The sequence below is a fragment of the Pyrgilauda ruficollis genome, unplaced genomic scaffold (assembly GCF_017590135.1).
Source record: "Pyrgilauda ruficollis isolate IOZ18807 unplaced genomic scaffold, ASM1759013v1 scaffold204, whole genome shotgun sequence".
Lineage (NCBI taxonomy): Eukaryota > Metazoa > Chordata > Aves > Passeriformes > Passeridae > Pyrgilauda > Pyrgilauda ruficollis.
This window is the reverse complement of record NW_024519652.1, coordinates 1,112,049-1,139,248: the sequence shown is the minus strand read 5'-3', so window position 1 is coordinate 1,139,248 and position 27,200 is coordinate 1,112,049.

The window sequence follows — 27,200 nt, the reverse complement described above, 5'->3', positions numbered from 1 at the left end:
AAGCAATCATCTCTTCACCAGACAAGTCTCCACACTTATCTATCAGAGCTCATTAGCCTGGAAGCCCTTCACCTGTGCAGTCTTGCCAGGGATGCTCCCAGCAGGCATTTTTGAGGCCAAGTTCCCAGCAGAGGACTATTGCGGTGAGAGAAAAAGAAAGTACTCTTGTATTTATTGCTGCTATCACATCCTTCTCTTGTTTCAGTTTTAAGTTGTTTTAAAATTTCTCAGTTCCCTGGGATTTTTTTTTAACATGGTGGAAAGTGGTACACCCTTAGGTTTTGAGAAATTAGGAAAAAAAAGCTTTCAAAATTTAGATGCTAAATTCCACCAAAGGACTAAGCATCTATTTGTTACTTCTGACACTAGAGCAATGCCAAACCCATTCAATTAGCTGCTTGTTAACCCTAAAGATCCTTAAAATCCCAGTTGTCTATGTTCCCAGTAGTGGCATTCCATAGCAGCCTATGATAATCTCCTGGTGGTAAGAAAAGAACTGCATAAGTTTTGGCATCAGCCTTTTAATACCCAGTTGACTCCTAAAATCCAGTGGAGCTCATGAACCAAATGTTTTACTGTCTCCTCTTGAGCATCTGCTCTAGTAAATACATCCAGATGTTGCCCTGCCCCACAGAACAGCAGTGGGAGTGTACTGGCACGTTCTTTAGCAATACTGCAAGGGCACTCTGATTTTGGGGGAGTTTTATCTTCTAGTCACCTGAGAGAGAGGAGGAACTTGGATCCAGCAAGTCATGTCTTCCATGAATGCTTTAAGGTCACCTTGAGATAAACGGGAGAAACTTTACTCTTTCAACATTGTGTATCAGAAAGGATTTGGGTAGCACAAGAAGAAACCTGATGAATCCTGAGAAGCACCTTCCACCAGGTCAGCACTGGTAGGGCTGGTTCTCTTTAGAGCCTGAAGACAAAGCCCCGTCCTCCCATTACATTTTCTGGTTTTTATTAGAGGTAACTGCTCAGCAACATAAATCTTGTCCTTGTTGCACTTCTTGTGGCAAATCCAGACAGAGCTGCCCGGGAGAGGTTAGGCATCTAATGACCGCTATACTGAATAATCCTCCTTGTAAATCTGACCCTGAAGAAGATAAAGACTACTTACTGCTGAAATTACAACAGCACCCAGAAAACAGAATTATAGAATATGCTGAGTTGGAAGGGACCCATCAGGATTGAGTCCAGCTCCTGGCCCTGCACAGGACACCCCAACAATCCCAACCTGTGCTTCAGGGCATTGTCCAAATGCTTCTTGAGCTCTGTCATGTTTGATGCTATGACCACTGCCCTGGGGAGTCTGCTCCAGTGTCCAACTACCCTCTGGGAGGAGAACCTTCTCTAATATCCAGCCTGAACCTCTTCTGATATAACTTCATGCCATTCCCTTAGGACTGTCACTGGTCACCAGAGAGCAGAGAACAGTGTCTGCCCTTCCTCTTCACCTCATGAGAAAGTTTTAACTGCGATGAGATCACCCTTCAGTCATCCAGGACTTTCCCCTCATGGAGCCATGCTGGCTGTGTCCAGTGACTGTGTTTTTCTCCAGGTGTTTTCCCCAGAATAATCTTTTCCATTATTTTACTGGGGGCTGAAGTGAGACTAATAACACACTACTTATTTAATCCTTGCTCTGTGCATCCTAAAAATGCATTCAGTTTTCCGAAAGCCAAGATGACATTTTCTTTTGGGCCTCATCCCATTTGTGCCGTTTCCTCTTGCAAATTTCCATGAATAATCCTTTGCTTCCTTTTATATTCACATCCTTCACATCTCAGCTGACTCCTATCCTGTAATCCTCCTTGGTCATCTCTGTGCCAATTTTTACATGTAAACTTCTTTAATTCTTTCTCACACATCCCTAGCTATCCAGGAAGATGGTTCTCAGAAATGAATGATGTGCTCATGTGGAGACCTACCACAACTTGAAGCACACCCACAATTGCAGCTTGGGAAAGGGGTGCAAGAAAAGCTCTGCCTAAACTGTCTTCATCCAGTCCCACCCTGGACCATATGAAGCATGAAAGACCTGAAAAGTCTTCTTACAGCCATGTTTCAGAGGCTGGGACAGACTGAGGTCTTCTGGACAAACACCTGTTAAAGTTTCAAGCAGATTTTAGAGTTATTTCATAACAGCAGTGACATAAGGGCTGCATCTCTGCTTTCAGGTAGGGTAGCTAGTGATTGGAATTGTTTAAAGCAAAGTAGGTCCTTTAGAGCAGAAAAAGAGTCAGAGAACTAACAGGGAATCACTACATGGTCCTCGGAGAGGAGAGGACCTCACTTACTGCTGAATTACAGCATTTGAACTTTGCATTGATTGGGGCTTAAGGCAGAAAGGGTGACATTCAGCTGACCTAATGCAGATATATAAGTTATCAACTGAGCTGATGATACTCAGAACTCCTGGAGATGCCTCCACTTCATAAACATCAAAATAAGGGGAATTAATTTCACCTGAAGTGCTGCAGCTACATCAGAAGACTAATGATACAGTGGTGTGTTTCTGAAGAGCAGTGTGATAACATTTGATAACCAAAGAGCAGAATACTGACCATAAACCAGAATTGTAAACATGGCCTTAAATTAAAACCCAACTCTTGGTTCACTTTGACTAACAAGGTCTTGTAACTGGTTATTGGAGGATTATGAGAGTGAGACTGGGAATTTGGAAACAAACTGTAACATTTATTGAGTTGAAAATTACCACTGAAACTGTATTTTGGGGCTGTGGTCCTCCTATTTAAGTTGTGCGCAACCAAGAAGCTTAAATGATACCATATGAAGCACATGTGTAAAAAACACCACTGTAACAAAACCAGAAGCAGAGACCAGTACAGACCAGAATGAACAGCACAAAACAAACCAAAAATCCAACAGCAGCTCCAACTAAATTATGAATGTTATGAGATTATGAATTTGGTTATGAGACTGATAGAAATAAACTTTTATTTTAAAAATGAGGACATCGGAGTGATTAAAATGGAGTTAAATTTCAGAACTGGAGCAACAAGAGGAGAAATTGGAAACTTGTACCACAGAACAAAAGAATTTCACTGAAACTTTTCTTTAAAATAATGGAGTATTAGAAATTTAAAGTACTCAAAGAACAATACTTCAACCAATGAAGGATCAATTTATAATTATGATATTTTATATAAATGCAAGTTACTATTAGAAATAGCTAAATCCTCTTTTGGAAAAAATTTGATAGATGGCTCCATATTTTCTGCAACTCTGGATGAGTTAAATTAATGTTTTCCTAAGACTCAGACAGTGAACATCTGGTTTGCATCATAAGATCTGAAGTGTGTGTTTGCATGTGTATAAAATAACTTCATTGCTGACCTCCCCCTTCATTGCTTGTCTTCTCTCTCTGCTTTGAGACCAGAAGAAAAAAAAAAGGAAAAAAACCAAACACATGCCCTGTGATCTCAACACTTCAGTGAAACAAGACCTCAGCTTCTCACAGGTTTTCTCTGAAAAACATTCTAAAAGAAGCATCAAGGAGGAAAAATGAGATGGTTATGAAATTAGTCATAGCTGTATATTTTTCATCCCCCAAAAATGTCAAATTTGGACTGCATTTTCCAGCTGAAAATTTGTTTCAGACAGTTAAAAAATCTTATCTGAACTGAGATTATTCCCTTCTCCCAGACTCTCCAGCTGTATCCAGCTGAAGTGAATGTTGGTCTGAGAGGTCCCCAGGCTGGCTGGGCTGTGTCCTAGTAGACGCCCCTTTGCTTCAGATGTTTATCTGCTTTATCAGGAAGAGAGTCTGTGAACTTAGAGGTCAGGAAAAAAAAGCTTTCAGAACTCAGAAACTTTGGACGTGGAAGACAATAAAAATGAGGAAAGGAAAGGAAATAAAATCAGAAGACAGAACTTTAAATAAATACTGGCAAAGAGATTTTGCTGGTGGCACATATGGCACTTGTATTTATATATGTATGTATATCATGTATACTTTATATTGCTGATTGTGAATTCAGTTTATGTATATAGTCTTTTGGACAAATCACAGCTGTCTTGCAGGCATAACTTTTTCCCAGGCCTGGTCTAGTACTGGATTCTTTACCAGGCAGCTTTATTGAAAATGCTATCTTCATAACAGAGTGTTAACTCAGCCAAGAGGTACAGCTCCAGAGAGCTAGAGGAAAGGGACACAAAATCCCAATGTCCTGACACCAATTATTGTCTCATTTTTTATTCTCTGAGAAACTAACTGAAGAAAATGGAAGGAAAAAAATCACCTGAATTTTGCTTTTCTCTTTGCTTTGGCTGCTCCATGGTAGGTCAGGCTCAAGGTTGAGACAGTGTGAGCACTGAGATCTGCTCTCCAAATGTGAGCTAATGACCATGGATACATGTAAAACACAATTTCTCCTGCAGAACCTATGTTCTTCCCTTAAATCCCAGACCCACCTTTCTATCTCTCTGGGCCAAGGATTTCAAATGGACAATGAAGCTGCCTCTGGTATGGAGTGCCCAGTCCCAAGCATGAGAAACCTGTGCCTTGAAGGTGACCCTGTGGACAATATGCCTGTCCAGGTGCTTAAAACTTCTGGCATCTGAAATTAGCATTCCCTACAGGGACCTCCACACACTCCTGGGACCAGCAGTCAGCTACATGAATAAAGCAACCTCACCATCTGCCTGCTCAGAGGTAGGTGCCATTTAGATAATTGCATTGGAGAAGAAAGTGCATTTCTAAGGACAATCCTGAAGTAGTACTTCACTTTTTCAACAGTGTTCATTCATAACTGATTTCTTTGGCAGTATTAGTACATAAAATCCAGCAGATAACCAGCTTTGCTTTAGCTTTTAGTTCTGTGGAGATACATATGTTTCCAATTAATCTGAAATATTATATATTCTAATATTCTCAAATATTAGAATATTATTCTGAATATGTGTCCTGGTATGCACAGTTATCAGTCTTGCCTCTTCTGCCACGCCCATGGTGTGATCAACTAATCCCACAGGAATATGCAGCAGAAGAGTGAAGGGAACAAAAGGTTATTTCTGAGCAATAAGGATATCTTTCTCCTAAAGAGTCCCATTGAAGCCTGGAAAAGTAACACATGTCTCTGGCCTGGAGACCATCAGATACTGAAAAAATAGTATGTCAAAATTAACATCTTAATTTGCCTCCTCTTCTGACCTGGACAATGACAACAAGGATTTTTAGAGGCAAAAATCTATCAGACAACTAGCTATCTGCCAGTTGCTGGGAAAGAGTACCACTGCTGTCCTGCTCAGTGATCCTGTCTCAGGAGGTGGCTCAGCTCCTGGTACAATGAGATAAGCAAAGCAGAACTGGAACTTTTACAACCAACAAACATACTGGTGTTAACCAATCCATAAACAGATGCCTTATAGCATATCCACCCAGGTGAGCAACATAAGCCTTTAACAAGACCAAAAGTCGGTAGGAAAACAAATATGATACCACAGCTTCCTCACAATACCTAGGTGATATTTCCCCTCCCTTACAATAAATATTCATTTGAAGTGAATGTTGGACAAAACCTCCAATCTTTGTAGGTAACAGACTGAGGCAGAACTTTCCTTAGTGTGGGTGAAGTCCTGTTGCTGGCAGTTTTGTTGCTACCATTGCTGATTGCTTTTGATTTGTGAAATAAAGCTGATTTTTCCTCCAGAGCATCAGCCTCTGATGGCATTTATCTGCAGTTGCTGATGTTAAACTGACAGCTCGCTCCACAAGCCTCTTCAAAACAAGGTTGTGACCTTCACTGATTTAGAACTATTTTCTCTTGACTGGCCTAACCTTTCTGGCTCTAGTATTTGAGTATTATTAATTTCTTCTTTAACTCAGCTTGAATTCTAGGAATTTCTACAGGCTTCACTGCTTGAGATGTTTAGCTAAGAATTACTAAATTTTTTTCTGTATCCCTGTATGAAGTCATATTATCCCCATATGAAATTGCTTAAATACATACAGGCAGAGGCTGTGGTTAGTTTGAAGTTGTCCCATTCACCCCTGTGGGTTTTGGATTAAAAAAATCCCCCCAGTAAAGTTTATCAAAACTCTCAGGTTCCACAGTTTTTCAGGCAACAAGCAGCTATGTTTGAGTTTGCAGCCACTCCCTCTTCTCAAATAACAGTGATGTGATTTTGATAGTCATAGTCACAACAAATGTCTGGGAGAGTTTTTAGAATCTTTAGCATCTGGGTTTTTGCAGGACATAGCTCCCTGCACTTCGGTGAGGAGGGGAGTCTTTATGTTGTGTTAATCCTTGAGCTACCTAAAATTATTTTGAGACATTTAGAATCTGGTTAAACACGCATTCCCTTTGATAACCACTGCAAGGGGGAAAAGTCCTGTACTTTTCCCCTATTCAAACTATCTAATAAAGATGGTTGGTGTTGCTATTTTGATCATATGTTCCACCTATGCTGCTCCCTGTGTGCTCTTGCACAGCAAATTGTGATGCTGAAAGGGGTCTTTTGGTTTGGGTTACCTTCAGATTTCTTACCATTATTACTGTTGTCTTGTTTAGAGGACAATCTTTTCCAAAAAAACAAAAGATATAACAACTCCATCAAGCTCTGTTCTGGTACCAAAATGCTGTATGCCACATCAGATTTTTTCCTTTCACTTGCAGTAAATATGCTGTCCTAAAGTAAGCTTGAGTACCCCTTCTAGCTCAAAGAGGACACTGCTGTTCCATTACCTCCATGGTAGCACCTTTTATGTGTATGGAGAAGTCTAAGGTAGAAGAATACCACACTAAATAGAAAGTAATTACAAATTTCTAAGCAAAGATAATGTAAAGAAGATGTCTCATATTTCTCTAGAGGTTTGCGGGATAAGCTCCTGGCTTGTAAACACACATAGAGCACTTGAGCTTACAAGCAAAATTCCTGTTAATCCCGGTGTTTCCCCAAAGGACTGAGTAGGTCTCTAGGAAACAAATTACAATAAACTAGAGACACAGCGTCACCTTTTACTCATTTCTCCCAAGAACCCACCCTGATGTGTACATGCTGCAAGAGCCCTTTCACTTTTCAGCTGTGGCCAACAGAGCTGCCAACAGCTTCTCTATTTTTGTCACAGACTCAACATTGCTCATTCCCATATATGAACATTTATGTGCAATCACTGATATGGTCTCCAAGGAGTGCACACTGTGAATCAATAGACAGCTTGACAAGAAGTCCAGCCCATCAAAACTGCCAAGTCTAGAGCATGACCCACCAATACTGCCAGGGATAAAGAATTATTTCCTTTCTTGCACTTGTTGAGTCCATCAGGGCGGCTAACCACACCAGGGTGAGTTTATTGAAGCCTAGTTCAAGAAACCATGTAAGAGTTTGAACTGTCTAGGAACACTACTTACTAATACATGTGTGAGAAAGGAGGTTCTGGTACTATGAACACAGGAGCTCCCATGTGAGCATTCCTGTTCTCCTGGGGCACAGTAACGAGCCTCCTTTTGCCACACTGTACTAACAGGTCATAAAATTTTTTCTGTACTGCACTTGTGCTGGGAGGGTGACCGTGTGAGTCATCAGACGGGGATGAGATGAGGTGATGACACAGACAATTTGATATACAAGGGAAGAACCACTAAATCACATTAGTACTTTGTACCATCGTAGCTGTGAACATTAACAGGACATCAGGTCTTAAAGCCTCTGCGTGTATCAACGCACTCCTAAATAAATGATTACTACTGACTAAAGTACTAAAGAAACTTAAGCCTTCAAATCTGGCTTGCCTATCCTTGTTAATTTTCCTCTAGTCCTCTGGCTCTGTTGAGGCTTGAAGTTAATCCAGGAGAAAAACCAATCATGCAGACTTTCTGACACTGGTTCAAAAAGCTTTGTACCTTCAAACACCTCCCAATGGCCTGAGGACCACCCAGAGCATTTGAAACCTTCATGTTCTCATCTCACCGCCACACTCTCCTTGTGGGATCAGCACAGACTGAGTGGAAATACACACAGAATCATAGAATCATTTAGGTTAGAAAAGACCCTTATGATCTTCCAATCCAACCCTAAAACCAGCACTGCTAATTTGGGTTGGAAGGGACCTTCCAGCTCCATTCCCTGCCTTGGGCAGGGACACCTTCCACTAGACCAGGTTGCTCCAAGAACTGTCCAACCTGCCCTTGGATATTGCCAGGGATGGGGCAGCCACAGCTTCTCTGGACAACCTGTGCCAGGGTCTCACCACCCTTACAGGAAGAATTTCAGCCCAATATCCCATCTAGCCTTGCTGTCTGGCAGTTTGAAGCCATTCTGCCTTGTCCTGACCCTCCAAGCCCTTGTTCAAAGTCCCTCTTCAGCTCTTACAGCCCCTTTAGGCTCTGGCAGGGCCACTGAGGTCTTCCTAAAGCCTTCTCTTCTCCAGGCTGAACACCCCCAGCTCTCCCAACCTGTCTCCAGAGCAGAGGGGCTCCAGCCCTTGGAGTATCCTTGTGGCTTCCTCTGGACTCATTTTAGCAGCTCCATGATGTTGTGGACCCTACAGCTGCAGGCAGCACTGCAGGTGGAGTCTCAGCTCAGTGGGACAGAGGAGCAGAATCCCCTCCCTTGTGTTGCTGGTCATGCTGCTTTTGATGCAGCCCAGAATACTGTTGACTTTCTGGGCTTATTAGGACTTGAAGAGTTCAGAGCAGGGTCAAGGCTGGGCATGTTCAAAGCAAACCATTGAGTCTAGAGAGTGATAGCCATAAACCACAAATATCAGCCTTAGACCAGGTCTCTGTCACTGCTCCTCTGGCTTAGTGGCATAGAAAGACTACATGCCCTGTTATTAGGAGACAGAGCCTAGAATGATGTGCTTCTAACATGGAAAGCACAGCTCATTGCCTATATTTAGGTAAGATGAATCAAGGCCCTTCTGAAATGTTTACATTGCCTTTTATTTATGGCTTGAACCGGAAGATAGCAATTATACACATCCCAGATGGAGAAAGATGTTTTATAGACTTGGTTATACCAGGAACCCTGTTGCTTGCTTTTTCTGTTTGGCTGTTTCTTCACTTCTACAGAAGCAGCAGGAAATCTTTAGGGACTGGCTTTCTCTCCTCCCCTGTTTCCAAGAAACTGCACCTCTTTGATCTCTTTTAGTAACAAAACCTGGGCCTGCCCTTTTTCCAGCGGAAACAAGTGACAAACTCAAAGCTTCACATCCTTATCTGGGTATAAATTGGCACAGTATCTGGACTTCAAAGAAATTCCCCAGATTTATACTTCTTGCAGACCCCAATCCTCTAGATCTCCATGGTCTGTGGGAGCCTCTGCTGCCAACCTTGGTCAGCAAATTAAAAACATCATTAAATAATCTTTAGTCTAATGTTTATTTCTCCAGGCTGATGTGGTTACACTGCTAGTTGCTGCACTGCATTATGGTAGAAAAGGCTACAGCAAGGCTGTTCTGCCTTGGTGGTGGATTTCAGTGCCCATTCTTCTGGGAGTCTTGGATGTGTTTGCTCACATGAAAAAGTGAAGTTTAATGTTTAGGTGGGGAGAGGGAAGCAAAAAACCAAATCACTGCAGAATTTCACAGTGGAAAACCTAAGGGAGCAGTTTCTTCTTTTCTGCCTTTCCTCCCTCCTTTTCAATGACCAAGTTTTACATTGAATCTAACATTCTAAGTGGAAGAAGCCCATGGTTTCCTCCAGAGTGGGGTTATGCAGGTGATTTCTGTTGCCTAGGCTCATTTTACAGCTTTTACCTTAGCTGGATCCTTTACTGAGACATTGTCTGAGCAATTGGTTTTCATTGCACCATCTTGAAGACCTCTGGAACACATTCACTACTGTGTTCATAAAGAAGGGTCAAAAAAATCCTTCTGCTACACATAAATGCTAACTCAGATAGTCCCACTGCCCTAGGAAGCCCATTCTGGCCATGCTGTGCTGCTCTCTTACAGTAAAAGGGGTGTACTCCCACCTCTGAGCTTGGAGGGGCCATGCCTTGAAGTCCTCAGATTGATTTCTGGGGTCTCAGCTCCTCAGGCAAGTCTATTTCAGAGCTCTCCAGGAGAAATTACTTGCAGAGAGCTCCTTCCTACGACCACTGCCCAGGACCAGGGCCAAGTCCTCCAAGCATCTCACCCAAAGCTCAGCTTTCTATTCTCAATTCACTGTCCCAGCAGCAGCCTCACAGCTCTCTGTGCTCTTCATCACCTCTGAAGGTGGGAATGACAGGAGGATGGTCTCCTTAGCACATGCCATTTCAACTTTATTATTTTTTTCCCTGCAAAAACTGTGTTTATAATCTTAAATCTCAATTCCTTCCATGAAAGCATACCTTCAACCTCCTTATTGGGTATTGGAGGAGAAAGTCTTGGTTCATTCTTCCATCTATGAACAACTTCTGGTCAGTTTGTAAGAAAGAATGGGATTATTGCTTTTAGATGTATTTTAGATGAGCCACTGAAAAATGCAGTTTCAGATGTAGTTCTGCTGGGGATGGCTTCTCAAATGTTGAAACTATTCTTTCAGGAAGGTCATGCTGTCACAACAAACAATTCACCAAAATAGAAACAATACCCTGGGAATCTGAACATCAGAGTGGAAAGTCAGCTTCCTGGCAGATATATGTGAAGTGCTTTGAAGATGTGAAGAATGACACTGTGGCTAAGAAGTATTTGTTCCCTTTTTTCATACTATGGTGATGCTGAGCTTAAGTGTTTTTTTTCAGTGTATGTAATACAACAGAAGCAGCATCTACTCCACACTTGAGGATTTTATGGAAAAAGAACACAAACCAATCCCCACCCCCCCAACACCTCAGCCACTTATATAAGAAAATCTCTGTGATATCTCTCATAAACAGTTCTGATTTATGTATAGATTTTTCCATAGTTCTCACTACTGTAGTATCAGAATGACTCTACAAATATTTAATAGATACAATAATGTGAAAGAGTGAAGTAGTGTTGTTTATATTTTGTCCAGAGGGAACTGAAGCACAGAATTAATTAAGCAACACAAAGTGAAACAGAAGATTAGAGGCTGAATGCTGATCTATTGAATTCCAGTTTATTGGAAGAAAGGGAAAAAAAAAAAAAAAAAAAAAAAAACAAACAAAAAACCAAGTGCTTTAATCCAGAAACCATTTAGTATAGGTCTTTTGGCCTGAGTTGTACAATCCAGATAAGATTATCTCAAAGGTTCCAAGTAACCCCAAAGTTTTGGAAATTATGAATTTTCTCTAATTCTATTGTGTTTGGGTGCAAATCATTCTGACCACGTACAATCCCCCAAAAGAAGGCTTTTGTGAGTTGTGAGTGGATGTTCATGTCTATTTCATGTTTCAGCTGTGTCATGTTCTCCCTGGGCAGGAGAGACATCCTCCAAATGCTCATCTGAGAATGGGGTAAGACAGAGAACATTATAAAAGACTCCATAGCAAGAAAAAGTTGAGTTAGAGCTCACCAGCTTTAGAGGAACCAAAGGAATCAGCCAAGAGCTGCAGCTCATTACGAAACTGGGCTTTATAATTTCTTGTGTTCGTAATACTCCTGGCATTTCAAAAAGTGAGATGCACCTTTTACACTGTGAATGATTTATCTTCTGGAGAGGTGATTATCACACTACTAATTTTTAGCACCGGTGTAGTGTGATAGCAGAGTCTGGCTGCAGATGAGACACCATCTGATCTTCAGTCGTGGCTCAGCCCAATTAGCCATCCAGAAGGCAGGTTTGGGGCTGGTTTATATCCTTCACCTCTGATATCACTGCCAGCTATTCTGAAACAGACCTCCCACAGCAAAAGCTTTGCTTTCCTTGGCTTGTATATCTCAAATAATCCAACTGTCTATTAGACTTCATATTAGGATGGGGACAGTGATGCCCTGGTATCTGCTGAGGTTTGTGAGAAGGCCTTTGAGGGGATGGGTGGGTCAGTGCCCCCCAAGTCTTAACACAACCCATGCCTCTGCTCTGGGGTGACTGCTACCTCACAAAGTTCAAAGAGTAGCCCTGGTACAGAAAAATGTTATCAGACCCTTGACATGTCTGTAATTGAGCAGTTTAAGGGATCCAAGTCAAGCTTCATACTGCTGAAGTGCTTCCTGTGACAATGGTGAATAAAGCTTATTGCTGCCAAACTCAGAAGGGAGATATCCATACCATACACACCGAGAGGATGGGAATGATAAATTTCCCTGTATACCTATAAATAAGCTTCAGGCCAAATCTCAAAAAAGGTTGGGTTTTGGTTTTTTTACTTTGGACTATTTAGCTAGAGAAAAACTAACAATAAATTAACCTGCCAAGATACCTTGAACAAGCTTTACCAGCTCTACTTAGGTAGTAGGGGGTTTTATGAGGAACAGAGAGGGAAGCAGCTTTCTTTTCCAGTGTTGCCCTTGTTTGCTGTCTGTTAACATGGAGGCTGTTGTCAGAAGCATTCATGTTTTCACCTGTTATTCAGTCTCTGGGAAGGAGGTTAAGCTGATCATAAATTGGTGTCTCTTAACAAGATCCTCCCAGCTGTTCCACATAGGAGCATGGATGAGAAGAAACAGAGAAATAGTTTTATATGACTGGGTAGTTGTTCGGTTCTTGTTTGCTTTTCTGTGACTTTTGAGAAGTTTTGGAAGTCTAAAACAACATACTTCTTTTGTTTTAATCCCACCTAGCAGGCAAACTATTTTCTTGATCTGTAAGTCAGACAAGTTAGGAGGACCTTAAATGCTGGAGCGACCCACACAAGTGTTTCTTTCCAAACTTAAGAAATGGTTATAACTGAACTCTTTCCAGAGAAGTTATTAAGAAATTATCCGGCTCCCTGCCTGCCGGTAGGGGCTTTCTTTGAGACTTGCCTGGAAGGCTGTTCATTGTGGCAATAAAGGAGGTGAAGTTTCTTCTAATGCATGAGAGGAATAGATTGATTGTTTGGAAAAATTGTGGCTCTCCCATACCTGGAAGTGTTCAGGGCCAGATTTGATGGGGCTTGGAGCAACCTAATCTAAGGAAGGGAGATTGGAACAAGGTGATTTTTAAAGTCCCTTGCAATCTGAACCTCTCATTCTATGGTTAAGTCCTGGGAAGGACAGAAAACAATGATTAAAAAGTGCTATGCCTCTGCTTCATTCACTACTTTGCTGTGGAATTGCCCTTGTTCCAGTACCTGCTCACCAAGCCAGATGTTGCAAGCAGAGAGGAGTTTGCTCCCACTCCCCTGCTCCAAGCACTCACTGTTTACCAATGCCAGAGGCAGAAAAATGCAGTAGAGGATCTGGCAGGTATCACATAAGCTGATATTTCTAGTAACTAAAGGAAACTTCCAAAGGTATGAGTTGTATTCCATCACACACCAATTTCTGTAGAAGGAGTGGCTGAGGGATTGAAGACAAAGGCAGTAAATACTATGTTGTGTAGATTAACATAAACAACTCTTTTTTCCTCAAAGAGGAGTTCTCTCTGAAACACCCTTTAGCACTCAGTAAAGAAATGTTGGGGTCATACAAAATGAGTTCTATGAAGTGTCAGCTGAACACTCAGCTACAACTAAAAAATATTCAGGAAAAGCTATAATGGGGAAGTCATTACCTGGGAAGGGATAGAGAAATACAGGATGATGTCACTTAAGAAACCACAGAGTATACAAGTTCTTGAAAGGTCTTTTGCACTCTGAGCTTTACACCTCATCAAAGATATAGCAGAATTAGAAAAGATTTTAAAGGATCAGTATGAAAAATGTTATTTTCAGAAACGTATGAAAAGATTATGACTGTCCAGTCTCATAAGAGATTGCATGACACAGACACAATAAATATCTCTACAAAACAGGGTACTCCAGATTACAGAGAATAATCACACTCTTTTTCTAGTAATGACAGAATTCCGGTCATCAAATGATTTTAATGGGCAGTAGCTTTATAAAAATGTCAAGATTCACAAGGTTTGGAGTCTAGTTATGGACATCCTTGTCAGAAGATATTATGAACACCAAGTATTTATACAGATCCTAAAGACCACTGTTTAACTAAGGGAAGAAAAATTCTTAAGAGTATTCTGATATTCATATTTGTATACAAATGTATAACCTGGGGCTTCACAAATCCCCAAGCCACAACTCTCTAGGCACAGAAGAGTTATTGGGGCAGTATCATGACTCACTGGTGTTGTTTGTATGCTTCTTTCCCACCCTTCCACCCCAGAAGGGATGGGGAAAGGGAACAGACCTGGTCTGATTCAACACAGTCATCCTTAAGCCCTTAACCTGCATGTAAAAGAGCTTGGAAAAGTCTCTGGCCACCTCCAAGCCAGCAGAGTCACTTGCTCAGTGACCCATTTCTTTCAGCATGTTAAGCCCTTGCAAAATCAGCTACTTTCCAGGAAGGTGGAATACCTGGAGGAACCCAAGGCAACCCTTCAGTAAGGCTGGTAAGGAGCTTATATCTCAGCAAGCAAGAGAGACCAGGGCAGGTTTTCATCTTTGTTGTAGAGGAGCAACATCTCAGAGCTAGTTAAGCAGTCTGGCCAAAAGTTTTGTGAGGTGGAGCAGTGCAGGAAGGAGTTGGATGCCCGTTTCCCATGTTTTGATCTCATGCCTTTCTTCCTGCAGGTCTGTGATACATCTGTGATGCTCTGCAAGTAATTAATATCAATTCTACACTAAAATAAAACCAGCAGTGGCTGAACAATGAGGATTCAGACAGGAAATGCCTATTCACTGACCTTTCAATCCACTTGCATGTGAAACCTAGAGCAGACAGCAAAACCAATTCAACTTCAATCCCTCTTACTCTATGTCATCACTGGCCATTGTCTTCTTGCTCTAAGTTAATATTCATCTCTGCTACCCGGGAGATTTCTGGCTGTTTACATATTGAAATATTATCCCTTTTATTTTGTGGTGGCTTAATGTCTCATTCCCTCTTGGCTTCCCTCCATTTCTGATTCAATATTTCTCTATATGGGACCACTTCAAATAAGAAACAGCTCTGATCAAGGCATATGCTGCAGCTTTCATTCCTATAGATGATGACTAATGCTTCAGCTTATGATTGTGGTCGAATTTTGTTCTCCACCCCAGTGCTTGGAACACTGATATGGAATTTTTAGTCTACAACAGAGTTCTCAAAATATTGGTCCTATTAGGAGCTCATCTGTGACTGATGGCATCTCTGGAAATGGCTCTTCTCCCACCCAGCCAGTTTAATTCCTATTGTTGACTTCTGTTAACATGCCCTTGGTTTGCCCTGAGCAAACGACTGGGATCAGCATCACACCCACCCTTGTGTGGGAACAGGCTACTCTCTGTCCTTTGGGATCTCTCCCAGCTCCACCCTTTGTCCTTTTTTATCTTCCGGTCATCTTGGGAGCCACCAAATGAAGATATTTTTCTGTGGTGTGAGAATGTTAGTGATGGCTCACCCAAAATGCTCATCATAGTGTGTGTGAAAGTTGATGTTAGGAAGAAAACTCCTGCTGCTACTGGCTTCAGATCTTCAAACAGAGTGAAAGCTTCAAGGCAAGTGAAGACCCAAAACTTACATCCACAAAGCTCTCAGGGCAAGAATACTTAAAAATCTGAAGGGGACACATGAGAGACAGGGGAGTTATGCAGTTATGTCCTTCACAAAATATCTCTGATTGTTCTGACAGCTCTCTAAGGGCTTGTGGCATTTGCATACAGACTCCTGACAACACCATAGAATCATAGAATAGTTTGGTGGGAGGCCATCTACTCCAACACCCTGCCATGGACAAGGACACCTTCTACTAGACCAGTTTGTTCAGAGCCTTGTCCTACCTGGCCTAGAATATTTCCAAGGATGAGGCATTTGCCACCTCACTGGGCAATCTGTGCCAATGTTTCATCACGCTCACAGTAAAAAAGGTTTTCCTTACATCTAGTCTAAATCTACCCTCTTTTGGTTTAAAATCAATACCCCTTGCTTTATTTCAACACATCCTACGATAAAGTTTGCCCCCATCATTCTTATAAGCCCCCTTAAGGCTCTGGAAGGGGCTCTGAGGTCTCCTGGAACCTTCTCTTCTCCAGGCTGAACACCCCCAGCTCTCCCAACCTGTCTCCAGAGCAGAGGGGCTCCAGCCCTTGGAGCATCTCCATGGCCTCCTCTGAATTCACTCCAGCAGCTCCATGTCCTTCTGATGCTGGGGATCACAGGGCTGGAGGCAGCTCTGCAGGTGGGGTCTCACCTGAGTGGGGCAGAGGGGAAGAATCCCATCCCTTGAGTTGATGGTCATGCTTCTGGTGCTCCAGCCCAGGGCATGGTTGACTGTTTGGTCTTCAGTCACACATTGCTGTGTCACCTCCAGCCTTTCATGCCCTTCTACCTCCCAGCCTTCTCAACAGGGTTGGTGTCAGTCATCAGCTGCATTAGCAACAGACGCAGGTTGAACTGCAGCAGCTGCTACAAACACTGAATAAACATTTGATAAGAGATTTGCTTTTTCCATGGATCATCCCATGCACACCAGACAAAGGAGGCATTTGATGTATCTCCACTTTACAGCTGATGTGCTGAGCAGGTTTAAGAGGCATAAGGCCAGCCAAAAACTATGGAAATCAATAGGATCTGGGCATGTGTGTACTTCTGAGGATTTCAGGTTCTACTTTTAAAATAAGTTGGTGGCTGTTATAGAATATGGCTTTTTTTGCCCCTCGTCACATGACGAAATCCTCAGATCTGCAGGGTGCAAGGTGCTGCCTTCCTTGAGACAATATAGAGAGAAGAGACCTCCAATGTTGGGGAAACAAAGACCTTTCACTAGCTAGGTCAGAAAATGGATACATGCTTTGAACACCTCTAGCCAAGACATGACCTTCCTGCTTCAGCACCAGGTTTTTTAACCTTACTGATGTTCCATTGCCCAAAATTTCTGTTCAGAGAATATTTCCCATCCCATGACAGTAAGGATCTTGACAACGTGTCCCAGGAAAGAGTGAGAAAAGCCTTAGATGTATCAGGGTATCAAACCAAGTCTATTCCTTATATCCAGTGGAGCAAGAACGAGATCCTGGGTCACTTGCATGAAGAAGTAACTATCCATCCATGAACATTGTCACCTGGCTGTCCCTTGTGTAGGCTGTATCAGCTCAAGGCTCAGAGCTTCTCTGTAGAATCAGGTAGCAGAAGGTATCAACCTAAGACTTGTCTTTAGGGCTTTTATGTAAAGTCTAATCAAAGCCTTTCTTGGCTGGAAGATAAGAACATGTTAGTGCCAACTGGCAGGAATGTAATATCCTTGGGTCTAGACAGTAGTTGAGCAGCATTTCTGTCTGTCATGTCCATCACAGCAGTGACAGACAATTACTAATAGTCCAGATCTGGCAAAGCATTTTAGCCAAGACCACAGACTACTCCGTGGCAGAGCTGAGATCAAAATCTGACCCTTTGACCTCCAGTCGAGTGCTTCAACCACATGAAAGCATTTGTTGTGCTATTTACTCTCCCTTTTCATGAACCTTTCTGTATTTTTCTTACCTAATTTATCCCTGCTCATAAGGAAAAAAACTATCCCCTTTCAAATACAAATTGCAATGAATAAAAAATGTATTCATAGTCCTCAAACCTTTCTTTTTATAAGTCTCTGTAAAGCATGTCCTTTGGGTGTTTATTATTTACAAAGGTTGTGAGACAGGAATTGTAAGTACACTAATAAATGTATTCAGTTAAACAATGATACTGGTCATTTCATCCAAGCAGGGGTTTATGCCATTAGATCACAAATATGTTTTCTGAGACTTGTGGAACAAGTCAGTACTTCTGGGGCTTCAGCTATAAGCCATGAGTGTGCTGGTCCATCACACACTTGTCTGCAGGACAGATGAGTGGGTCAGAAACACTGCAGCCTTGTTGCTGCACACATCTGACAGCTGGTGATCTCTGACCCGGCCAGTGGTGCAGCAGCCAGAGACAGGCCAGCAACAACAGCCCGAGGGATCTGCGGGGCACACGGGGAAACCCTCTGGTTCCGGGAGATCGACCACAACGATGGTGTGGTCGTTTGGCACAGCAATAAGGAAGGGACAGGTACAGCTGAAGTGCCAAAACTGAAGATATTTATTAAAGAAATAAAAGGGCACAAACGAGGGTGCAAAATAAAACATAAAGAGGCTGCTTCAGAAGACCCCAAAGTGGAGCTGACACACACACACACACACACACACACACACACACATATATATATATATATATATATATATATATATATATAGTCTGTCATAGAATGTTCTAGAAGACTTCTGGCCAATCAGAGCTGTTGATCTGTATGGCCACTTCCAATTGGTCCCAGAGTTCTTTGTGAGTCCTTTGCTCCTCACCATAAGATGCCTGGACATCATCAGTTGTGGCTTCTTGTTTCTTGAGGCATGATGTTGGTGGTCTGTGGTGTGACAGTGTCACCAGTCTCCAGCCCATCCCCTCCAGGACAAGCTCCCACACACAACCTGCACTAAGGGGCTGCAGGATGGCTGAGAACTTGTTGTGGGTGTTTAGGGACCAACAGATTCTCTAAATTAAGCAAGTGTTGGTCATGGGAGGTCCATAGACAGAAGGAAGCTCAAGCAAAACAGGGAGAAACACAGAGATCTGTGGAACCTGAGCGTTTTGGACAGTGAAATTAACATCCAAAACTGGAGTCTGAATTTTATATGCTCTTTACTACCTTGATCCTTTAGGTAGTACATCCTTATAAAGAGCCACAGTATTTGGTATTTAATCTAATTATCTTCTATCAGTCCTACAGATATAACACAAATTCTTGTCACTGCCCTGGTGGGTACCAATGTATTCAGAGTTGCATTTTCTGTATCTCCATGAGGAACAAGCATCATGATAGCCTTTTCTGTGACTTCCCACCAGGTCCTTTTCAAGTCCCTCCTTCCCTCAAGGATTAAACTAATTGCAACGAAGATAAGCTACCAGCGGGGACAGCTTCATGTCTCCCTTCATGTCTCTGCATAAATAGAGATTTTGAAGCACAATGTGTGCATGCTGCTGCTTCATGTCAAGGCTTCTGTCTTGGGGACTCCCAATCTATACACCTACTTGCCCAAACCTGCTTGCTGTGGCGATTCCAAGCACCTTTTGCCTTCTCTTGGGAGAAAAACTCCTCACAAGTGCTGTTTCATATGCTCTCACTGCTCCCTGTTCTTGCTCTCTACAACTCTTGGTATTTTCCATCTGTGCTATTTCAGCCACTTTGCCCTGTGTCTGCCCAGATGGGTGAGGCTAAGCTATAAAAGGGATCTGACTATCTTCCCCTGTTCCTTGGCACAGAGCCTTGCGCTATACACAGCTTGGCTAAATCATTCCATGCATTCCTTTCACTCTGTAGTAAGAGCATAATTCATTGCAAAGGTCTTTTTCACCATGCCCTCCTGTGACAGGAAATTACTGTTTTGCAGCTGCCTTGACTCACAGATCTTGGGATGAACTTATCTCAAGAATCTTGTGTGCAGAAAGATTCCATGGCAGCATTGAATAATAAACAGATGAAGTGTGTGCAATGTGCAAGCACCATGAAAATGCTTTATGTTCCTAAACAGACATTTCTACCCAGATCTTTCTCCTGCTGCCATTTTCCATTTATAAATACATGGTTTCACCCAACTGCTCAAATGTCAGAATTTTATGAAACATGCCTCAGTTACCATTTGGTGGACCATGACCCAGCTCTGCCTTTTCCATTGCTGACTCTGATCAACCCATGGTTTCTGACAAAGCAGACATGAAGATATTGTATAAAAGCCGTGTCCCACTCAAAGGATAAGGACTAGCCACAGTTTTAGCTTTCCTCTACAGAAACCTGGGAAGTAACACAAACTCACACAAACATCATGATGCGAACTGTCTTTGAAAGAGACAGTTAAGGATATTTCCCTGATCTCTAAAACCTTTTGCAGGCATCAAAAGTCACAACTCCTTTACTAAAGGTGTTTGTCCTAAGGACAGAGGCCTAGCCTTAGGATGGGGGCCTTGGGGAATCCTATTTCTGTCTCCAGTGCATAGCTTTTGGCACTATATATTGGTACTTTGTGCTTGTGTCTCTCAGAAAAGCATTTGAATCCATCAGCTCCGTACTGCAGCCCCAGAAGATCTTCTGCATTGTGGTAGCCAGGACATGTGTCTGTCTTTGGGTGCACATGGGGTGTCCTGGAAGGGACTGTGCATGCAAGATTTCCTGGGCAGTGCTGGGAGACTGAGTGAAGTGGAGGGTGAAAAGTTATAGAGTTGGCTCATTCCTAAAGATAGATTAACTTTTCTTTACTTGGGATGATCAGGGAGGGGAACTGGGACTTATTTCAGGAGATAAATTATAGGACTGCATTGACAATCACCATTTCCTGCAATTAGAGAGAAATGTATGGGACAAGGTAGCTAGAGTTTTCCAAGTGTTTTCACACCTAGTTTTATCTCCCAGAAGCCTTCCATGCCAAAAGCCCATCCAAGTGCCTTATTACTGTTGATTTTGAAACCCAGGCTGGATATCCAAAGTCCAAGATGGCTAAAATTTCCAGGATCCGTCCACAGTCTGGTTGTTTCACCCATCCTGGAAAAGAAAGAGAATACCCAAAATGTGTGTGATGATTTGCACTGAGAAGTTATATCATTCAGCATCTGGAATCATGGTGAACATTTGACCCTTCTGAGACTCTCACATCTCCTTCCAAGAAGATGTCCGTGTTTGCTTATTCACTTGCACACCAAATCTTTCTTGTGCTCAGAGTGTTAACGGAACATGTTGTGAAGTGAATGCACATCATCTTTGGGGTCTACAGAGCTTGTTTATTGGGAACTTGGAAAGGTCAGTACAACAGCATGCCTTTTTGTTTCTCTGTATTTCAAATTTCAGACCTCTAGTTACATATTTGGCTTATGCTATGGACAGCTGCTGGATTGCAGCTTCTGGAATACTTGGTCAGGGTGATAGAGCACTGCTTTTCTTCACAGGGTCTTATAACTGGAGAAATAACTTCTTGAAAGAGCCTTGCCATTGTGCATTGGATGTGCTGGATGGTTCCCACAGGATGCCCAGAGGAAATGGCTTTTCTCTAGCACAGTTAGAAATGTGACCTTGCAATCTGTGCTGTGGGTGATGACCTCGTTAGGAAAAGGCACCTTTTTGAAAGGGATTTTCAGTGAGAAGCTCAAACCAGGAGGGAATAATTTATATGCTTTTTGATCATCAAGCTCCAGGGCTTATAAATTCTATCCTGTTCAAAGTGCTCATTTTTAGTAAACACAAAGTTTAAATTCCATTTGAAGTCCAGGGGATTTAGCAAGGGCCTCTCTACTGTGGCAGTTCTGAAACACTTAACACATACTCAGTGTTCTGGTGACTTCAATGAGAAAAAACTTCTGGGAGTCCACTCAAGTGTTTACTAATGAATTACAGTCATACCAATCCAGAAGCTTTTTCCTCAACTCAAATCTGAGTCAGATTTCTTTTTGCTATCTATCTCCATTTCTTTACTAATGTACTCATTGAGGTCTATAAAGTGCTCAGAATACTAAGTATTCAAAGATTCTTGTCTGAAGATAGCACTACCACAGATTTTGCTTCAATGGTGCATGAAAAACTTAATATTTAGTACCAGACAACAAACCTTGCTGATACAAAGCAATTCAGAAAAAGAAAAAAAAAAAAGGTGACCTGTGAGGACACTTGACCTCCACTGCTTAGTTTTCTAGGCCTTGTCCCAGTGACAGTGCCTGTGTTTGAGGGAAGTGGCACTTCAGGTAGTGCAGGATCTGTATTTATGGAATCATAAAACCATAGAATCATAGAATAGTTTGGGTAGGAAGAAACCTTAAAGATCATCCAGTTCCAATGCCCTGCCACAGACAGGGACACCTTCCACTAGACCAGGTTGCTCCAAGCCCTGATCAACCTGGCCTTGAACACTTCCAGTGATGGGGCAGCCACAGCTTCTCTGGGCACCCTGTGCCAGGGTCTCACACATTAAGATGCAATTTAGTTAGTTAAGGAACTGGTGCCCATACAAGAGGCTGATCTTGTGTGGTCTGATTCTGCTTGCAAAGAAGAAGGCAGATGCCTACAATCTGCTCTCCAGTCTGTAGCATAAATATGGGACTTGCATTTTGCATCACCACATCTCAAAACACCTGGGGGAAAAAATCCTTTTTAACCATCATCTTCAGGACAGCAGGCCATGAACAAACACTCAAAGAGAGGTCCCAAGGACACCTGGCAGCAGAGAACATGGTACCCAAAACGCAGTGGTGAGCACAACCCTCCTGGCTACCTTGATCTGAGGCTCTGCACACACATAAGCAAGAGCATCCATCTGCCCACCAGACCAGGACTGTGGTCAAAAGGCATAAAATGCTTATATTTCATTAAATGCAAATGAGATTTTTAAGGCTGTAAAAAAGATGAGGTCAGGATGACCTAGAAGCCAGGAAGATAGAATCATCCCCTCACAGTGTCTTCTTCAGCATCCAAGTTTTTCTGAGTTTTTCCATCTAGGCTGTTATGTAATTTTGCACATTCTTTCAGTTACATATAGTCATGCTATGGCTCCTCCCAACCATGCCCAACAAATACAATATTTTCAACATCTCAGTGCTTCAGTTATTGCAACTTCCTCTACTCTCATTTTGATAAATGCAAAATAAGGACTTTTAGAAAATAGTTTTAAATAAATTTAACCATCTCTCCTAACTTTATATACCAACATAGTTGTCTTTTTTTTTCTTTTTCTTTAGCTCATAATAAAAAATAAGATGGTTTTCTTACCTCAGTCCTCTTTATGCTTCTCCTACCTTTTTTGAGTGTGAAAGTTTGGATTTCCCCTACAGTTGATGTATATGCCTATTAGATGTAGTTACCTAACAGATGTCTTAGAGGCCTGTTTCCTAGGCCTCCAAGAAAATCATACATGGACCTGGATGGCATGTTTCAGTTCCTGGCTGTGTCCCTGTTGGGAGACTTTTTTCTGTACTTCCATTCCTACAAGGTATACAGAAGAATAAATCTTCTTTGCCCACAATTTTTAGTTACTTGCTCTAGTTATGTCATTTAGTCCATATTTGTAGAACATTTCACACAGCCCTGATCAAAGATGAAGTCATCAGACACTACCGGAACCTTAGCAAAAATGACACTTTTAAGGAAATAAATTATATTATCAATGACAAATTCTTAATGGAATTAGTTATTTGGGTGCAGAAATGCCTTCAGAAATACTGAAAGTATGTAGGTTATGGTAGATAAACTATAATAAATATTGGACACCTATTCTTGTGGTCATATAGGGCTGGAGCAGAGAACATCAAACTCCAAAGGGTCTTTGTTATGAAGTTGAATAAAAGAAATCAAGATCCCCTAAGCAACAGAAGAAGGTATTGCCAACCTTCTCCTTCAGGAGACTGGACACACTGCAGATGTGTGAGTCCTTTTAATACCCTCTCCAAATCTTAAAGAGGAACAGTTAGCAATTCTGAACGTGGGGATATTTTGGAAGTATGTGTATTTTTACTTTATTTACTTACATAATTTTTTCCCACCCATAATCTGGTCACCTTCACGTTCCAGGAAAAAAAAAAAAAAACAACAAAGCCCCGGTGCAAACAATTACTGCCCTAACAGACAATATTGTTTTCATTTACTCCCTTACAACACAGACAAGTTGGGAAAGAAGTCTTAGTCATGAATTGGTGCTGCAAGAAGGGAAATTCTTGGGGAGTGAATTAGCACAGCAATATCCCAACTTTTTTTCCTTCTTTTTTTTTTTTTTTTTTTTTATGAGAACTCTACAAGTCAGCATCAACTAAACTTTTTTAATGATTTGTCATCATTTTATTCTGATCAGCACTTCACATGGAGTGATTCTCATCTACATGGACTTAGCTTGTATTGACTTTACCATTTTGGTACCATGATGAGGTGACTTTTTGCTGGAAACAGAAAAAAGGACAAGATTTCACAGCACCACCACCAGGCCCCCTAACTTCGGTGGGTACTAGTAGGACGTGATTCAAAACCTCATGGTGGAGTTATCACCTTGCAGCCAGGCAGGTTTCTGACTCACGTATGAGGTTGGAAGGGACATCAAAGATCATCCAGTTCCACCCCCTACCATGGGCAGGGACACCTTCCACTAGACCAGGCTGCTCCAAGCCCCAACCAGTCTGGCCTTGAACATTTCCAGGGATGGGGCAGCCACAGCTTCTCTCGGCAACCTGCATCAGGACCTCACACCCTCACAACCAAGAATTTCTTCCAATTTAAATCCACTCTCAGTTTCAAGCCATTTCCCCAAGCCCCTTCCGTTTGCCCAGTTCAAGAGTCCCTCTTCACCCTTCTTGTAGGCTCTCTCTAGGATTTACCCCTGGTTAATCCACATTTTTATCTGTCAGCTTGACAGAGAAATTTGGCCAGTATAAATAGTGCTATCAAGTACTGGTATGTCCTGTTCTGTGAAAGAAAGGGTTTAAATGGTCCAAAAAGAAGCCAGCAAATTGTCCTGGGGAACACTATAGAAAACAAGTTATCGGTACTGAACTGCAGACAGTCCAATGCCTGACATTTGATTGTAATTTCTGTATCTGCTGCTCAAAAAATATAAGCACAGTAGAACAGATTACCTGGGGAAACCTGAGAACGTGTTTGTTGAAGGCAACATGGAAAATGTGGCTTCTTAAATGTCTCTCCATTCCTATTTGAAATTATTAAGGTGGAAACAGCTTCAAACTGGCAGAGGGCAGGATTAGATTGGATATTTGAAAGACATTCTTGTCTGTGAGGGTGGGGAGGCCCTGGCAGAGGTTGCCCAGAGAAGCTGGGGCTGCCCCATCCCTGGAAGTGTCCAAGGCCAGGTTGGTCAGGGCTTGGAGCAACCTGGTCTAGTGCAAGGTGGCACCTTGGAATAGGAATCTGACAAATATCCCATGGATTTGAGACTTGACACAAACAAAATCTGCACCAGAGATGGAACACAAACACCAGCTAGTCCTACTTTTCCTATGAGCTGTGGGTTTTAGGAGAAAGTCAGTGGTAAGAAGAGGACATTTTCATCTGGAGATGGTCCACTGGCATGTATTCAGTGGTCTCATGGCATTTCAACAATGGTCAGGTGCCTACAAGAAAAATCATGACCTAGATGATACCCCTCCAGGGCACCTTGCACTTGCAAAAGACTGCTTGGAGCTGTACAGATTTCTTTAGCTCAGACACTGGGTTTTTTTCTTTTCATGGGGATGGTTCCAGCAGATGTAGCATGGAGAGCTGTAAGAGATGAGGAATTTTGCAATGTCTCTAGATTGAAACCACCAGAAACCTGGAAATGGCAGAAGGGTGCTTTGGACTGAAGTAAGGTGGAAAAGACCCAACAAGGAGATTTTCCCTCATCCTGGCCTGAGCTCTGCTCTTTGCTGGGGTGGCTCTAGCTGGATTCAGAGCAGGATGGGGTGGGATGTTCAAGTGTTACTTGTTTCCTTATAATACAATTTCTAAGGAATCACTACCAGCCTCTGCATTCTGGGCACACAAGAGAGTCAATAAACTTTGTTACTGTTGGTTACCTTTCTTGGAGGTGCCTTTGCCACAACTTTTGTGATCAAATTCCTTGGTAAACCTACGTTTCCCTGTAAAGGATCACCACTACCATGTACATCTTTCAGAATCCCCTGAAGCATTGGGGTTTTCTTTACTTTACTTCAGTTTAGTTTGTCTTTAGTTCAGAGACACAGTTTTACTGAGTGAAATTTGCAGGCATATGAGTCAAAACTGGGTTCCTACAGCCATGTTTAGGTGTTCTGAGAAATGTGATCTCATTCAGAGAAATGTCAAGAAGCTTTCTGTGGCCATTGAGAGCAGAGGTGCTCAGCACCTTTGAAATATTGTCAGCCTTGAAGAGTCTAAATATAGGTTTTAAGGTCTATTTTGAGATCATGGTTTAAAAATAAAGAAAATTCTATGGCTTTTCTTCTCTTGAACATTTACAGAATAGAAAAATTCTAGTGCAATATACTATCATATACTTGTAATCTTGTTTATTTCGCTTACCAAGAAGCTGCCTTTCAGTATACTTAAGATATTTGCTCAAAATAAGTTTGATGTAATATCTATGTTGTCCCATTTCATTTTGGGGAAATTTCATTTTAAATTACTTTAAATCACTATTTTAAATATCTCTCATGAATAAAGTCCTATGAATCCCTTCAAGACACAAAGTATGAGGACTTTTTTTTTAATAATAAAACAAGAATAAAAAAGTTGTACAAATATATGAACATGCATATGTCAGGTTTCAAAAGCAGAGAACACAATTTTGGAAAGATGTCATTTAACTGAGACATCTGATAAACTTCCACTGAATGACATGCATTTGGATTTTTTATTTAGTTAAACATTCTGTCCTGTATTTTTGTTGGGAAATACTCAGAAGAGCGATGTGATGATCTGAGATTAGAAAAAAAGCCCCACAAGAATCTCTCAAACTTTACCCCTAACCTCAATAGCAGCATATGACAGGAGAATGTTGTACCAGGGATGGCACCCAGAGACTTGTACAGCAAAATGACTGTGGTCCATGGCCTTTATTTCATGTGAGCACCAGGGATGGAGCCAGAAGAAGCATGAGGAGTATCAAGAAGGATTGCAGTGCCCTGGGTGTGGTGGTAAGAGACTGGGGACTGCAGATAGCTTTTTCCTGGATGCTCCTGGTCAAAGGGAAGTATCGAAGGATGGGCGACCCCTGACAAAGGGGAGAGAGAATGATGCATCTGACTCCATCTTATCAGAAGGCTAATTAATTACTTTATTATGCTATACTATATACATTGCATCAAAACTGAATCTGCCATGCACACACCCTTGCTCACAACTGCACAGAACTGCACTCGTGACAGTCCGACAGGCCCTGATAGGCCAAGGGAACAAAACATCCTCACGCTGGGTAAACAATCTCCATATTGCATTCTACTTTGGCACAACACAGGCACAGCAAGAGAGATAAGAATTGTGTTCTTCTTCTTCTCTGCTTGTCTCACAGCTTTTCTCTGTTCAGAGGGCACATGAATACCACAGGGAAGGGGTTTGAAAAGTCCGGTTGAAACTGGGCAGTCCACAAATCCTTACAGGACTAGTGCCACAGGCTGGGATTCAGATATTTAGAATACAGGACTTGCTTTGAAAAATCTGCTCTGCTGGAGACTGATGGGGTCCTTCTGTCAGAAAAGGGGAAAAGCCATT